Below are 15,791 nucleotides of genomic sequence, written 5' to 3'. Positions count from 1 at the left end.
CAGAACAAGGGTAGAAAAGATCATAAAGGAATTATACAATAAACTTATGAAACAGCCTGTGAAAGGCCAGCTACAAGTGGTGAATGATTTTAATGAGTAGCACTTAATAAATCTGTACTAACCATGGCTTCCATTATGTTGGACCCATGATGAGTTAAAGACTTTTTCAAGACTGTGAACCACAGGAAGAGACACAGCAGAGATTTTAGTGCCAATTAAAAACACATCTTGCAATCTGATTCCTTAATTTGCAGATTGGCGTAAACTCCGAGAGGCTGAACTAGTTTATGAAAACATGCTGAGATCGATTGTTTTGTTTCCTCAGTTGGTCTGGAATAGGAAGAGTAGCTCTGTCTGCTACCAGATACTTGGATCTAAACAGTTGGACGGGTCTTTGCCTCTCATTAAAAAAAAAAAAAAAAAAAGTTTTCTGCTTACCAACCACCAAACCCAGAATAAGAACTGTAAAGTATCTCTCCCTTGAGTCTTGATGGTGTCTCAAACTATGATCAGAGTTTCCTTGAGTGACGAAGTCATGCACAGCAATAAAAAAAGTAAAATTGAGCCCTGTAAAAAAATGTTCAGTACACAGTATAGCTACTATAGCTACCTATGTACACTGGCAATTGTTTTTTTCCTCCAGGGTCGGTGGGTATTCCACGCTGTTGTTGTACTACTACTGCTACTTATGTGTCAATCACAAAAGTCTATGCTGAACAGGGTATTTGTGACTTTTTAACACTTAGATTGAATCTGATCTCAGTGTCTCTAACTTGTGTTTTTATGATGGAGGAAGTCTGTGACCAGATTCATTTTTGGACCGACACTTGCTGTCAATAGCTTTTTGTGGACTGACAAAAGTGTATTGATGTGTCAAAAGAAAACACTGACTGCTCCAAAGGTTATGTGTGGTTCTCCCGAGATAAAGTTAACCTGAGTTTTTGTATTGCATTTTCCCTTTTTTCCCTGAGTGTCTAACACTCAATATAATGAACAGGTTCAACTTAAAATCATGAAGCATATGCAGTAATTACGTTTTTTCCTCCCTCCATTATTATTTAAGGTACTCATTTGGTCTGGTTTTAAGTTGTCATTACAGGGAGGAGCACGTGTCTGTTTGAAGCACCTGAGGACTAAGGACTTGTAGCTGTCATTTCCTAATCATGGCTCTTCGAAGTGAAAAGACCTTGTTGATTTACAGCTCCTGCTGTGTCACCAAATGTCTTTTTGCAAATGATCATAAGCTAGCTCTTTATTATTATCTTATATACGCCACGGCGTGCTGAGAAATGGTCAAAAAAAGATGTCAAATGTTTGCCTGGCATTTCAAACATTTAGTGAGACATTGTAAAGGAACTTGTCCCCCTGTTCATAAATCCCATGTGGTAAAACAAAGAAGAAAACATCGCAACAGCCAGAAAACTGGAAACATGGAAGTGCATGGAGTGATGTGGTCTACGCTGTTATAACATAAAAATCAGAACACAGACCACAGGATAATCTTATAGGATAGGAAGCTAACCAGGCATTGTCGTCCTGAAAGGAGCTAAACTGGAACAAAAACATTATTATGGATTATCATTATGTGTAGACCATTATTTGGGCCTTATTAAGACAATTGGCTGTAAGATACTTCTGGAAATGTTTATTTTACCGCTATTGTCAATCATTGTTATTCTTAAAACCTGTTTTATATGTGGGATGACAATAAAGGTCAATACTGAATCCCTTAAATCCCAAAAAATATAATGTATCTTCAATGTATGTCAAAAGACAATATAAAATACCTCAGCCAGAAAGTTTTCTGGAGATCTCTCCGACAACTAGATTTTGAGTCTCGTAGCAGTCGCACCATGATTTATGTTGCACACCATTCAGTGCTACTAAAATGTTCCCACAGTGAGAGTATGGAATGCAGCTTTTCAAATAAAGTCCTGCTCTCTGGTGAAACATGCGGAGCAGATGAGGACAGAAGCTGCTCTGTTTCTCTGACAAGTTGGTACTGTGGGACAAAAACCTGTTGGGAAATCTTTATGTTTATGAATTATATCCCTATTTAAGCAAATTAGATCCTGCTACTGGTAATACTGGTATTTACATTTTATTATCAAATGCTGCAAATTCTGCACTGCAGTGTTTGTTGAACAGGAACAGTGCCAAAAGAAGAAAACAAAAGTAGAACAGCAAGTATGATCGATGACCAGTGGGATATAGTACTGATCTACGGAAGAAAATTTACCTGCGTCCACAGCTGCTTTAGAAATTGGATTTCAATACTTTCTGCCCTCATGCAGGATGATAAATTACCTGCCTGCTCCAAACTTTTATTTGTATGCATGCTGAACTTGTAGGCTTTTACTTGCACTGTAGTTTAGCAATGACACAAATTCATAGAAGGAAACACAAGACATTTATTACACTTCAGCTTGTATCATATTATATAAAAACTAAAACCATTTGGCTTGTATCTCATCCCAGGACTGGTATGTTGAACATACATCCCGGGGGTGTTGAGAAAGCTGAGACAGTGTTTCAGCAGTTTAGGCAGTGTTGTCCAGAGAATGTTTGCCTGGCAAGTAGCCATCACTCCTAGATAATAGAGACGTGCTCAGACTTATGGACCTTTTTACTTTTGGAGGAGGTAATGGCTAACAGGATGGTAGTGTGGTAAGAGATTTTAAGGCTAGTGATGGAGTTTGAAAGGATTTTAAAATGTAATTTTGTGTTTTTTGTTAACCGATTTAACATTCAAATGTTGGTGGTCAAGACTTTATCGGTATGAATTAAATGACTGACACAATGGAAAATAAAACCTTTTTTTAAATATTCCGAGAAACTCATAACATACCTTGAACTCTTTGTTGCATTTTGGTTCCATTTTCTATCCTATACTTTATACTTATATATAACACAACATAAAACAATTTGTTGTTGTCATCTATTATCACTTCGATGTATAGATATATTATTCTTGTAGAGATGATTTTGTTGATTGTTTTTGTGAAAGTTTTCTCTTTTTAAGGTGATTTTTTTTTTTTTTTTTTTTTTTTTTTTTTTATAGAATGCTTTTGTAATAGTTTTCCTAAGAGTTCATGTTCATGTCTACTTCGCACCAAAACCTGTTAAAGAAATGGCTATGTATGGGGTCTTTTAATAGCGTTGAAGTAAAAAAATAATAATAATTTCAACAGCTCTCAAAGGTTGGTTGTAAGCGCTCAATGGCATCCCTGTACTTGCTTGTTTACTGCTATGAAGTCGGACCCCAGCTGTTGGATAAATGCAATGCTTTTTTGGCACGCAAACACGTTTGAACTGGCCAATATTAGTTTTGATGCATTTCTCCCTTCACTTTGAATAATTAGAGGTCGGCAGTTTTGAAATGGAATCACACAGTGTTGCATTTGATGTCAGGAATGTAATTTGCTGCTGGGTTCTTTAAATTATTGCCTTCACTACTTTAGCTCTTTGGAATGTCAGCTAAGTTCAACAGCAGGACAGTGAATACTTTTACCCACTGTTGGCGAGCTGTGAATACATAATTACATGGTTGCTTTTTTCATGTTTTCTATTATTGTTTGGATCACCCTTTTGCTATCTATGAAAACAGACTCGCCTTCACTGTCGCTTGTTTAGGAAAGCATGGCCAGCAGTCGTGACCCCAGCTCAATTTACGCTCTACCCCCCTTCAAGATAGTGTTGGGGTACTTCTGAGAGTCGGTTGGAAAGAGACACGAGAAAGTAAGTGAAGTGAGAATGCTCCAAATACATGTCTCTTCCGAAAGTTTGTGAGACAAAGTCGAAAGTAAATAGTAGTTGACATTGTTTACTTACAATAAACAGAACAATACTCTATTGTTATATTTGTTCGCTTTAAAACACACAGGAGAAAGGCCGATTCTTTTCTTTTTTGGACTGTACTTTATGACAGACTCGATTGAAATGTTGCTGACTTGTAATCATGCATTTGAACTGATGCACATAATGCAATTCTTTTTGTGGTTTAGCCAACATGAAGGACAGTACAATTGAAGTGTCTGTAGTGCTTCACCTCAGGGGCTGAGCAAAATGTATTTAAAGTAAAGTGTTAAAAACCATTGAGGACGGTCTTTGGAATGGTGCACTGTTAGTTTGGGTAATATATAGAACATTTTTCACAGAATAAAGCTCTATGACCCTGGGATTTATGCGACAAGCCTAGGGCCATTTATTTTTTATACGGTTGTTTTATGAGCCAAGTGCGTCGGCTAATTTCGAGTGGATTCTCAGTGTACACTCATTTGCGCTGAGGACGGTGTTCTGTCAAATGGAGGGAGTGTGAATTCAAATCTCGGCCAGAGGAATGGACACTTTCTTTTGAACCGGTGAGAATCATGTAAGCAGTTCTGCCACTGTTGGCTCTTTCATGTTAGCCCAGAATAATGAGATGTACAGAGCGGCTATATATGTTTTCCCTTTAAAACGCTTTGAAATACCCATTTGTATTAATAGAGTTTGGTCAATAAACGTGTTTAGCCTTTAAAGCAGGTTGGAACTGATCACGTCTACTGAGCCAAGTGTTTTCTTCATATAATTTTCTTGATGCAACTTTGAGTGGTCTGGTGTGTATACAACCGGTATGTAATGTATGGATCATATCACGCTGTCTTCGGTCTCGTCCGTCTTGTTTTGAAAAATGTAACTGGGCAGCAGGGATTTGAATGAGCGCCTTTTAAAAGTAGCTAATAGGTGATGGTTGATTGTTTTGCTTTCTGAAAGTCTAGTTTTCTTCAACCTGTCTGTATGTCTTCAGAACATGCCTGTATGTGGCCTGACCTCAGTTTGACCCCTTTGTCATCAAAATAAACCTTTTCCTTTGGAACAACATTATTTTCATACATCAGGGCGGTCGCTTGGATGATTCCACCTTCATGCTGAATGGCAGTCCTTTTCTCCTGTATTCCTCCTTAAGGACAAATGCTGACAGCAGACTTAACATCAGGGCACCAAACACAGCCATTACAGACAGCAAGGTAATTGGATTCACAAATCAGCCATGACTCTGGGTTTATAGTGCCACTGGGCTTTATGGATCATATTTCAGACACTGTGAGCAGTTTCTCAGGATTGGCCGGGTGGTAATGAGAAACTGATGTAAGAGAGAGTCCTGCAAACATTGGAGTTTTTCCTTCTTTATTTCATCCACTCATTGGGAAACGGCTCATCTGAACAAACATGACTCCATAGTGAAACTGAATTCAAGTGATGGCTTTGTTTTGGAGTACATTTGTGAACAAGTCGTTGCATTAAAGTCACCCTTTACATCCTGTTTATAGGGCTGTATAGTTCAAAAGAATACATAGTGATGTGGTACACATCAAATACAGGGGCTGTGCTTTTTAATTGAATAATCGTTTTGTACCATAAGTTCCTACATAACACACCACATTGCTATGGACAGCGTAGCATGTCTTCCCATTTCTGTGCAAGACATCAGCCACCCACAGAAGGAATCGCAGTGCTTCGCCCTTCGCCTTATCTGTCAGGATGACACATTTCAAAAGTCGTGAATTATTCAAGGATTAATGGAGATATGTGGTTGACCATGTTTTGTATGCAAATGCAGAATTTCTGTGATGAGAAACAAGTCAGCTATTTCCAACACAATGGCGTGTCAACAGCAAACTTCGCTTTGATTAAAAAAAAAAAAAAAGTTGATAAAGTATTAAATGATGAGTGAAAAATAATTCAACAATGGCAAAAATTCAAAGAGTCACCGAAGCGATGAGTGGCGTGTGACACGATCAGATTGAGCTTTCAATCGAGGTCTAACGGGTTTTAGTAGAATGTGCTTTTTAAATACAAAAATGTGTCACAGAGATTAAATGAACTCTGCCAGACCACTGACGAAATTCAGGCAAACGCTCCCCCATTCGTGAAGCGCAGAGAAAAATCTGGCAACACAATCCTCCACTTTTAGCGGTAACTGCCCCGACTTTGTGGCTCACTCCCTGGTTGGTTGTTAACCGAACAGGAGCGGTTCCACACAAGTTATTTTGTTCTTTATGACCCGTATATCACAAGTTTCCTCTGTATTTGATCTTTCTCTTTTCTTTGCTGACCGTGTCCAGTATTAAGTGCGGCTGGTTCCGACCATCATCATGGCGATGCTTCTGTGCAAAGTGTGATCCAAAGCCTGCAAACAGTGTTATGTGTTTCAGTTCAGTGTTGGAGAGTGAGAATAGAATTGCATTTAATTTTTTAAAGTGTTTTAAGTGGCCAGCTGGCATCGTGTACATCAGTTACGGCAGCACAATATCCCAGCATCTCACTCTCTCACAGCGATCTACCACTACAGTAGCACCTATAACCCTTGCGTCAGCTATTTTGAATGGCATTCGACTTACGTCCAATCCACCTTTGGTGCATCTCTAATGTGTTTATGTGTGTATGTATGTGTAAATATATGTATAAAAAATATATATATATATCTCGAGCCTCCTCTGTCTCAAGAAGTAGTTTTAGTTTCTGTTGCACAGGCTTAAAAGTAGACACTCGTAGGTCATGCTTTCTGGCCAAGCCGTGCCATTGCACCACTATTTTTATGGCTCTCTCTTGTGTCAGAATTCTACCTTATCCAATAAGTGGGAGCTTCTGCTTGTTAGTGGGGTCTTTGGACCAGACAAGCGCTCTGAGATCAGACCAGGTTCTTGGTGCAACATGTTGTGATTTAGCGTGGCAGAGATAAACCTCAGCATCAGACGAACCCTTGGTCCCCTGTCACGCTTTGTATGTTTTTGTGGAAGAATGTGAACGAAGTCCAATGAAGAAAATCTGTTTCAAAAACTCTCCTAGCCTTAGATTTTCATATCAAGCTTTCATGAGTGCATTTTTGTTCAAATATTCTCTGTTTCCATTAAATAACAGTGATGTGCATGTCTGTGAGATCCAGTATGTCATCAGCATAAATCAACTACATGTGTTTGTGTCAATGCCTGAACTGTGTGCCAAAAAAAAAGGGATGATCACAGGAATTATGAATTTCCCCTCCCTGAGGCAATTGATGTGCCTTAGTGACTGATTTCGGCAAGAGATGTTTCTGGATCATTGCTACAATGTGCCTCGGCCTTAATTGAGTATGACACACATATCACGGCATATTTTTGTGCAATATGGAAGAAATTCTGCAGAAACAGAGTTGTGAAACTAGAGAAGTTTTAGGACACATTTATGCAAGAGCACTATTTGCGTCACGATTTAACTGGATAAGTTAGTCTTGACTACTGAAAACATGCCGTCAGATGTTATGTTACAGAGCTCTCTTGATAGCCTGACCTGAATTTTCCAGTACACCCTTTTCTCAACTAGAAATGGATACGACGAGCTGTTCTCCTTTGCATGTTATAGTGAAAAGGAATCCAGACCTCTGAAGTGCAGTGTGAAAACCAGTAAGAGGGATCTGACAACTGCTCAAGGCCACCTATTGGTAGGAAATGCATTTATCATTGTGTTGTGAGCAAGTGATAATTCTGAAAGATGAGTTCCTCAGAAACTACGCAACTATATTTTAAAAAGTGAGGCAAAAACAAAAACATTTCATTTGCAAAAAGTGACTTTGTTGACAGTCATCTTTATCTATGCCGTATATAATGCAGATGATTAAGGATGACCCACATTGTTTTGCCATTTAAGAAGTTTGCAGTTAGCAACATTCTCAACTTTTTGTCATCTAATTCACTTTGGGACTAAGCACAGTGAAGTTTAGTCAACGGATTTCCAGATTTCCAGGCTGCATGTTTGTTCAAATTTCAGTTAGCTAAGTGACGTCTGGACATTGACTGTTTAGCATCGTCAGTTTGTTTTGCTGCAAGAAGGTCCTGAGGAACATGTACTGTTTGTCCTTCATATCCTTTTCGTCGATACAGAGTCATCTTAGAAAACAGACTGCTGTTGTTTTTTGTTGTTTATTGTGAACTATGGGATCATCATTTGAATAATATCTGAAGCATAGCTTTGTCATGTCTCATCTATTTTAAAAGAAGAAATATCTGCATCGGAAATATTGCGAACCTCTGAGCCTCCAGATATCAAATTGGTCAATATCCACGTAACTGTTCTAACTGCCGTAATAGAATTCACACTTCCCTGCTTTAGGAGCAATAGAGACACAGCTCATCAAAGATGACATGCTGACTGGAATCCAGTCTTTAAAAAAAAATATGCATGGCAGCTAACGTTTTCATGTTGCATGACAAAGGCTTCAATTGTTCGACTCGCCTATACAATGAAACTGGGAAGGTCTGCTCTGTGGATTCTGCCTCCAGGCTTAGTATTTTTCTTCCCTGAGCTTCTCATAAGGCCGGATAATTAATGGTGGAGTGGCAGGAGAGCCTGCAGACTCTGTTAATAGTAGGGATTCATCTTGTTTACTCAACGTACTGCATGTTACCCTTTACAGAGCTGGGGTGTCATTACAGTGGGGGTCTTTGGATATCTGGTGTCCAGATGGGAGTCTCATCGGCACATCGCTTGGTGACAGCTTATTAAACAGACATTAATATTCTCATCTCGAATGTATCCATCATCCTAATTGTTTTCCGCCATCATTTTATTTCGCCATTTATTAGATGGATTACAAGTGCAAATTAAAGAGGCTACATTCACCACTGCCACGTTATTCATCAAAATGTATGTGGTCTTCGTAATTGCCCTGTTTCCGTACACATGGGACAAAGGTGCCAATGAGCGAAACATTACATTACGACATAATGCAGAATATCAGAGAGCTGTTTTTCTTCCTAGATGAACATGCGTTTTGTTGTTCAACTGAGGATTAATGGTCCGGGTGCCAGTACTCATTCTATAGAAGGTCATCTATTTCAATGGTTTGGATTATTTATGAGTTTTTTTTATGGTTCAGTGGAATTCATCAGTGATGGAGGCAATGCTTGCTCGTTCAATTAATAGAAGGATTGGTTTTGTCATTTTGTGACAATTGCGATTGTCAAAACATCAAATCTTGGACTAGTTTAAAAATGTAAACTCTCAATTAGAAACATGAATGCAATCTAATTTTGTGTGTGTTGAATCATAACATCTATACTGACGCTCTGCACCCCAACAGTTTTCTTTCAGGAAAAAATATATTAATCATTTCTGCAGTCAAAAGAAGAGGGATCGGTCACAACATCTTTTTTCTCCACGAACAAACTGCTTTGTTGTTGTGACCTGCGCATATTATTCAGGGATCTGCCTGAAGAACTTGGTTTGGAGAAGAGAAATGCACTAAAAGTAGGGACTGTCTGAGCAGCTCACTGCTCAAATTTAGCCGATAGCGAAATGTATTTCAAAGGCTTTTAAGAGCAGCCCTGTCGCCATCACTCTCCTGACCAGGCCAGATGCTCATTAGCCAACAGTGCACCAAGTGAGCTGGAAGGATGGAGACACCTCCTCAGCATCGCTCAGGAGAAAATGCCCGTTTAATGTAGCAAATCAATTTTGGCAAAATTGATGGGTGAAGTGACAACAAGGTGGGATGCACACCTAAGGGGTTGGGGGTTTGTTTAGCAGCTCAGTGGGCGAAGTTGGTGTGAAATTGCTTTTCTGTGGATGAGTGACGTGCTGCACACATTTTTCAATATTGCTGTTTGGTGTTGGGTCGGTTAAGAGAGGGAAAACAGTTGCTGCTTTTAAAGTGGGTTAGATTTTTATTATTAGCTTCAGATGATGGATGGGCAATTTATATGACTGAGGTTTGATGACATCAAGGGAAACCACAGATACAGCAAATACAGCACAATGGCAAAAAATAACACAAGAAGTTTCCAATTGTGTAGATGACCTTTTGCATTGCACAACCTAATTTAAACTAACAGGAATGCTTCGACACCTTGTAGGACCTAGAAGACCACCAAATTTTTTTCTACAGTATCGGAAAATGTCTTTGGGACGTGGTCACAGCTTTTTGGGTTATTTTGGTAGCAGGCAGTCACATTCACACAGCTTCTGTGGCCTGTTAAGACCTTGACTGTTGTATTTAGCTTGTTGAGTTTATCAATGAATCCAACTATTATATGCAGCTGGACAAGCAACATACAGCAATGTACCCATAATTGAAATTATGCTATGTGACGTACATATTGGTCCTTCTTGATATTAATAATGTATGACTATGTTACGTGAAATGTTAATATTCAAATGCACATCATTATTGATTAAAGAGGACCTATGCTCACGTCTTTGGAAATTATATTGAACCTCGATGGAACACTGCAGTTTCTGTTTGCGAAAAACTCTCCATGATTTTAAATATTTAGATAAGAAAATTAATGTGCCATTGAAAATGGGAAATTGAATCTCAGTTTCTTTATTCACATCCATTCTCCTGTGATTAGTCAGAAGAAAACCTTTAGTATTGAGGAAAAACGTGGACACCGTGAAAGAGGAGGCAGCCGTCTTCATGTCCTTGCATGACTGTAAAGTGAGGCATTGCTCTCATCTTTATCTTTGTCTCATGAGCGCCTGTGATGACGGACAAATCACTCCGGAGAGGGTTAGGCAAAGAATTAAATTCGCATTAAGTTCGGTTCATGCTCAATTATTCCAATCTCAACCTGGTTTATTCCTTTAAGTACTATGTGGTCTCAAGTGTATTTTAGACTCTTAACAAATACACGAAGCTGTTCATGTGCGAAAACACCTTCCGCTTTTGGGATAAATTGTTCCAGTGTTTGTGAGCCTGCATCACATAGAGACCAGTGGAGTTAGCTTAAATAAACTTCCTAGTAACTAATTTTACTGCTGTTCTACACCCCAGGATGCTCCACTATTACATTGTTGTTTTTTTTTCCAGTGTCTACAATCTTAGAGGAATGATTGACAGCTTTGTCTCTGTTAGCAGAGTACTGCTTACCAATAGTCAGCATCAACTACATGGACCAGTTACAGTAGAATTATTCTAACAGCATTTTGAATATTAACTGTCCACAAACAAGGATGTTGTTTTCTGCCAAAAAACATCTTCCTTTACAAGACAAAGTTAAGTTTCCTCTCCTTTTGGGTAATTCCTATCCCAAATTGATCCCAAACAAATCTCAACAAACACAGGTGTGAAGAGGTTGCAAAGTAGGTTTGAACACTTGAATATTGCATTTGATAAAAACCAGTGCTCTGAAAGTTTCAATTGTAGACAAGAAAAATAAATTTGATTCAAGGATTCATTCTGTATTCATGTTATTTAAATGTCTTTGAAAAATATTTATGAAATTCTCATTTCACTCCACCTTTTGTTTATGTATCCTTGGGTTTCATCATATATTAAGTGCAACCTGCAAAATCTCCTAAATATTTCATCTACTGAGTAAAGGAAGAAACCTCAAACTTGAATTGCATCCAAGCTACACACCTGAAAGTCCGGATTGAGAATCGGGTGGAGAAGATAATGTTTAATAGTTTCCGCATGACTCAAATCCTGGAGCCTCTGCTGAGAATTCCCCGTAGTTTATGGGTGTTGAATGAAGTGCCCATCGGTACAAATGCTCCATTCAACGTGCAGGTATTCGGTTTGCGCTCCAGTTCCATTTTGCATTTTGATCCATGGGAAATATCCAGCTATATATCCTTCCACCCATTACAGGCTTTGAGTCGATCATAGCAGTTTGCTGCCTATTTATGCAAAGCCGTCAGTTGAGACGTGAATGGAGACCATTGTTTATAACGTCCATAAAAAAACTGCTCAAAAGCTGCAGATGCAGTTGAAAGCTATCTTTCAGTTTCACAGTCATTTCACCTGACAGCCATAACTTCTTTCCTCGGAATGGCCCAGTCAAGGGTAAACGTTGGAGAGGAGGCTACACGCTCCATTTCTGCCGAAACTTAACTCATGTATTTCAACGTATATTTACTCATGACAATCAATTTCAATGATTGTTTGAGGCTCTACTAATATGCTTTTTCCTTTTTTTTTTCTTTCTTCGGCACAGTTCAACAATAATTCACGTTTAGAATTATTACTTTCTTTTTTTTTATTGTAACAGAGAATAGCTAATGTACATGCTCAGTCTGGAGTTCATCTTTAACTGAACAGCACATGATTCTTGTCCTTGAAATAAAAATCTGATTTTTTTTTTTTTTTTTTTTCTGAATTACAAAATAATGGTTCATGCCTCCTTTGAGTTTTGTGTTCCTATGTCCTGTGTAACATCTCTCACACCCTCCTGCCCTGGCTTGCTGTTGTCAATGAACTAACCACAATCATACTGTAAAATCACTTAGTTTGGCATATAAAGCATAACAAGTAAACACGGGACGTGAATGATTTGACAATAGTCCCTGTAACACCCACAGGCCGATGTTCTGGAACTTGGAAGTGGGGAACTGGAGAAGGGATTAAAAACTCTGCTGTGTCCTGTAATAAAAAAAAAAATCGGCTTAAGCTGCCTTTGGGGCATGTTAATTTTCCTCCAGGCTTCATGGCTTTTGGTTTTCAACCATGTGTTTATCTAGTCAGTCAATTCGTCCATAAATCGCTTGAGAATCAGTAGATAATCTGACCTTGAAATAAATTGATGTATGTCATAATAATCATCCCCCAAGTGGTAATCAAAGTTGCCTAGGCACAACTAAGTGATTTACGATTGTAGAAAGTAATAGAAAGTAACAGAGTGACGTTTTGTATCGGGATGTTATTAAATGTATTTTGTCCTTTTTGTTGTCATCTGCACTTCCAGTTCATTGCTCTTGAGACGTACGTTTTGTATGACATTTGTTCCATGCAGTTAGCAAAGTTTATGTGTCACAGTCTTCCAAGGTTGACAAACATTGCAAAGTCAGACCATCTTTTTTAGTGCCGTTGTCTCTGCTGTTGAAACAAAAATGTTCTCTGAGTTGCTTCACACAAAAATTGGTCTCATCAAAATGTGTTCTAGTCAATAATGATCTGATAAGATGGTAGTGATTCGCAAAATGAAAATATTGTGTGACCTGTTCAAATATAACTCATAATTCTTTATATTTGTATGTAATTTTATGTCATCCTTTCCTGTCTATGTTTTCATTTTTTGTCTGGAATTCATCATGTTCACCTATTTTTTAATATAATAGGAACTTTAGATCTAATAATTTGAAGCATTAATTCTATTTAGCATACTGTGCTCTGATTAAAACACGTGGATACGCCCTGTTTTGCTAATGCCTTTTCCTCATATGCAGTCAAAAAAACTCGCACACATTAAATGGTTCAGCGTGTCACAAATAACAATTTGGTCATCGTGTTTTTTTTATTTTTTTATTTTGAAGGAAATACATGTGTAGCGCAGCGTACCTCAATTTTAGTTTTTTTAACACGTGAACATTGAAAGATGGCGCCTCTCGCTTTGTGCATACACAAGCCAAGTCAGTTTTAGAGGACACTTTTTATTTCTCATTCGGTTCTGGAGCGGAATTCAGTTACGTTAAAGAAGTATTTGAAAACCTATTTTAATCGAAGATGCTCTTAATTAAATCAAAGAAGTGGTGACCTGCAGCACTTTGTTCTGATGCTCTTCTGCCATTGCTTTTGGTCAGCCCTCCACATCTGCTAATGGATATATCCTCAAATGGATGTAGTCCGCTTCATTCATTATCCTGGCTCAATGGCCTCCTTTGGGCTCGACTGACTCCTCTATGGCTGCATAAGTGTGAGCCATGAACTGTTTAATTGCCTTTATCCGGGCCGCTTTCATGACCAGGCCACTTACTGTCCTGAAATGTCATTTCCTCTCTTAGAGCTAAAGTTACCATCAGTCTACCATTGCCTCTATGGGGAGAGAGAACAAACATTATTCTGATAATGTAAGGGTTATTTGTCAAATTGCGGTGGTGCGCCCCATGGAAGGTGGCGTGGAATGTGACAACAGCTGGGAATCTTTCTTTGACTGATCTCAAAGAGGCCACAAATGGTCTCGTGAGTGCTTAAGACAGACGGGGCCGGTCACGTTTGTACTCGACACTGATCAGAATGGAAAGACTTATCAAGGATTTGGGAAGTTATGCTCTCTTCAATTCATGGAAATGTCAAAAGACCTAAAAAATAAATCATCTTCAACTAATTTTGCAGACTGACCGCCTGTTTAAGCCAGGACGAATTATTACAAGCTTCAGTGGGATAAAATCAAGTCTGCAATATACAAATACATGCTTTTTGTTAAGCCTCTTTCTTCTTCAAACTTTTTTCTTTCTCTCTTTTTTTTTTTTTAACTTAAGCGCAACATAATCCAACAGTGAATGTGTTTCATGGCGTAGACCAAATGTCAAGGTAAATCATTGCTACACACAATTATGTTGGCTTAAACACAAAAAGATGATGTTACGACTGAAATAAAGTACATTTATGAAGAGAATATTTTAAATCAATTCATTGAATGTGCCATCATCATCATCATCATATCAAGGTAAAAAGCTCTTGTAACCTATGTATGTAACACAGGACTGTCAGACACGGCAAACCACTGAATTTAATAGAACATAACAATGTAACTACAGAACATATAATACAGATTATATAGAGGTCAGCAATGGTTCGAGTTGCAACCTGAACATCTAATGATAATGAAATAAGTGGTCCCTTTTTTTGCACTGTTGTGTAATGATTGGAAACCATGCCTGCAAGCACAAAGAGTTAAAATCCACCTTATTTAAACACGAGAAGAAAAAGCCAGCCTGTCTTGTAATAGTATATAATTAGCTGTCATGAAAAGAGAAAGGCAAACTGAAGCTATATTCTCTAGGCTGTCACGTGACCTTCATATGAATAATTGTTTTGTAGATGCACAATTCAGCTGCATTGCATTAAAAAAGTTAAACCCCCACTCTTATAAGGTGTGATGAATTAAGCTGCCAACACAAGCAGAATGAATGACTAAGTGCCAATCTCTGTGCTGTGAATATCGATTTGATACAGATAGCACAGAGATCCTCCCACTCTGTGTCAAGCTTACTCATAAAACCCTATGTGGTGTTCAAGTGCATGTTTTTGTACTGCACTGCATTCTCTCTGCTTTTACAAACCTCATATAAACCCGTGGCCGTTTAGACGAAGTCTTCCACCACGAGAAGAGGGCTGTCAGCGTCCATTAAAGTTTTATGCTTCAGAAAAGCTTTGGCTTTTACACAAAGGATGGAAATTGAGTTGTTCCATTTTGTTGGCGTTTTATTGTGTCATGTCACAATATACTGGAAATGTATGTACAATTGACTGTTGGTCTGTGATTATTATTGTCATCAATGCTGCACTTGATAATTCATGGTTGTCCTAACTATGAATAACTGTATTACACAATCATATTTGAGCACATTCAGATGGATTTCCTGAACATATTTAATCTCGATATGAATTGTGTAATGAATGGCTTTTTGGTCAGGCTGAGACGATATTATTTATTTATGTTTCTGATACTTGGGTGCCGATTAGATTTATATCACAGTTCAGATTTTTCACTATTTATTTAAAAATATATATATCACAGTTTCCCGCTGACATTTGGTGAAAGTGGTGACTTTAGTTGTCGTTGTATTCAGTTAGACTATTATTCACTCTATATAAATATCCAAAGAAGTTTGTGTGCAAAAACAAGGTGCTAAACACTTCTGCCAGTGAAACGTGTTAGCACAGGGCTGCCAACTCTCTCACAACCGGCATGAAACTCATCAAAATGAGTCTTTTGTCACACCATACTACCCATTTTGTGGCATTTCTAGCTTAGTCACTTAATATGTACGCATATATTACTGCTGGGTTTCCTCCTTTATATGTATTACATAATATTACACAATAAGAA

General features: G+C 38.3%; 1 protein-coding gene across 7 annotated transcripts in view; it reads left to right on the top strand.

Moving 5' to 3' along the window:
• The window catches only part of enox2 (ecto-NOX disulfide-thiol exchanger 2), a 149,243-nt gene that overhangs the window by 36,336 nt on the left and 97,116 nt on the right, over positions 1–15,791 (top strand). For 2 of the 7 annotated variants that reach the window (XM_053878318.1, XM_053878320.1), the window contains exon 2: positions 7,384–7,462. The exons of the other annotated variants lie outside the window; for them this stretch is intronic. The gene's annotated coding sequence lies outside the window, so the exon portion shown is untranslated. The remainder of the gene's footprint in view (positions 1–7,383; positions 7,463–15,791) is intronic. 7 annotated transcript variants of the gene reach the window in all.

The sequence above is a fragment of the Synchiropus splendidus genome, chromosome 11 (assembly GCF_027744825.2).
Source record: "Synchiropus splendidus isolate RoL2022-P1 chromosome 11, RoL_Sspl_1.0, whole genome shotgun sequence".
NCBI classification, from domain to species: domain Eukaryota; kingdom Metazoa; phylum Chordata; class Actinopteri; order Syngnathiformes; family Callionymidae; genus Synchiropus; species Synchiropus splendidus.
Note: the sequence above shows the minus strand (reverse complement) of the source record. Positions and strands in the feature narration are given on the sequence as shown.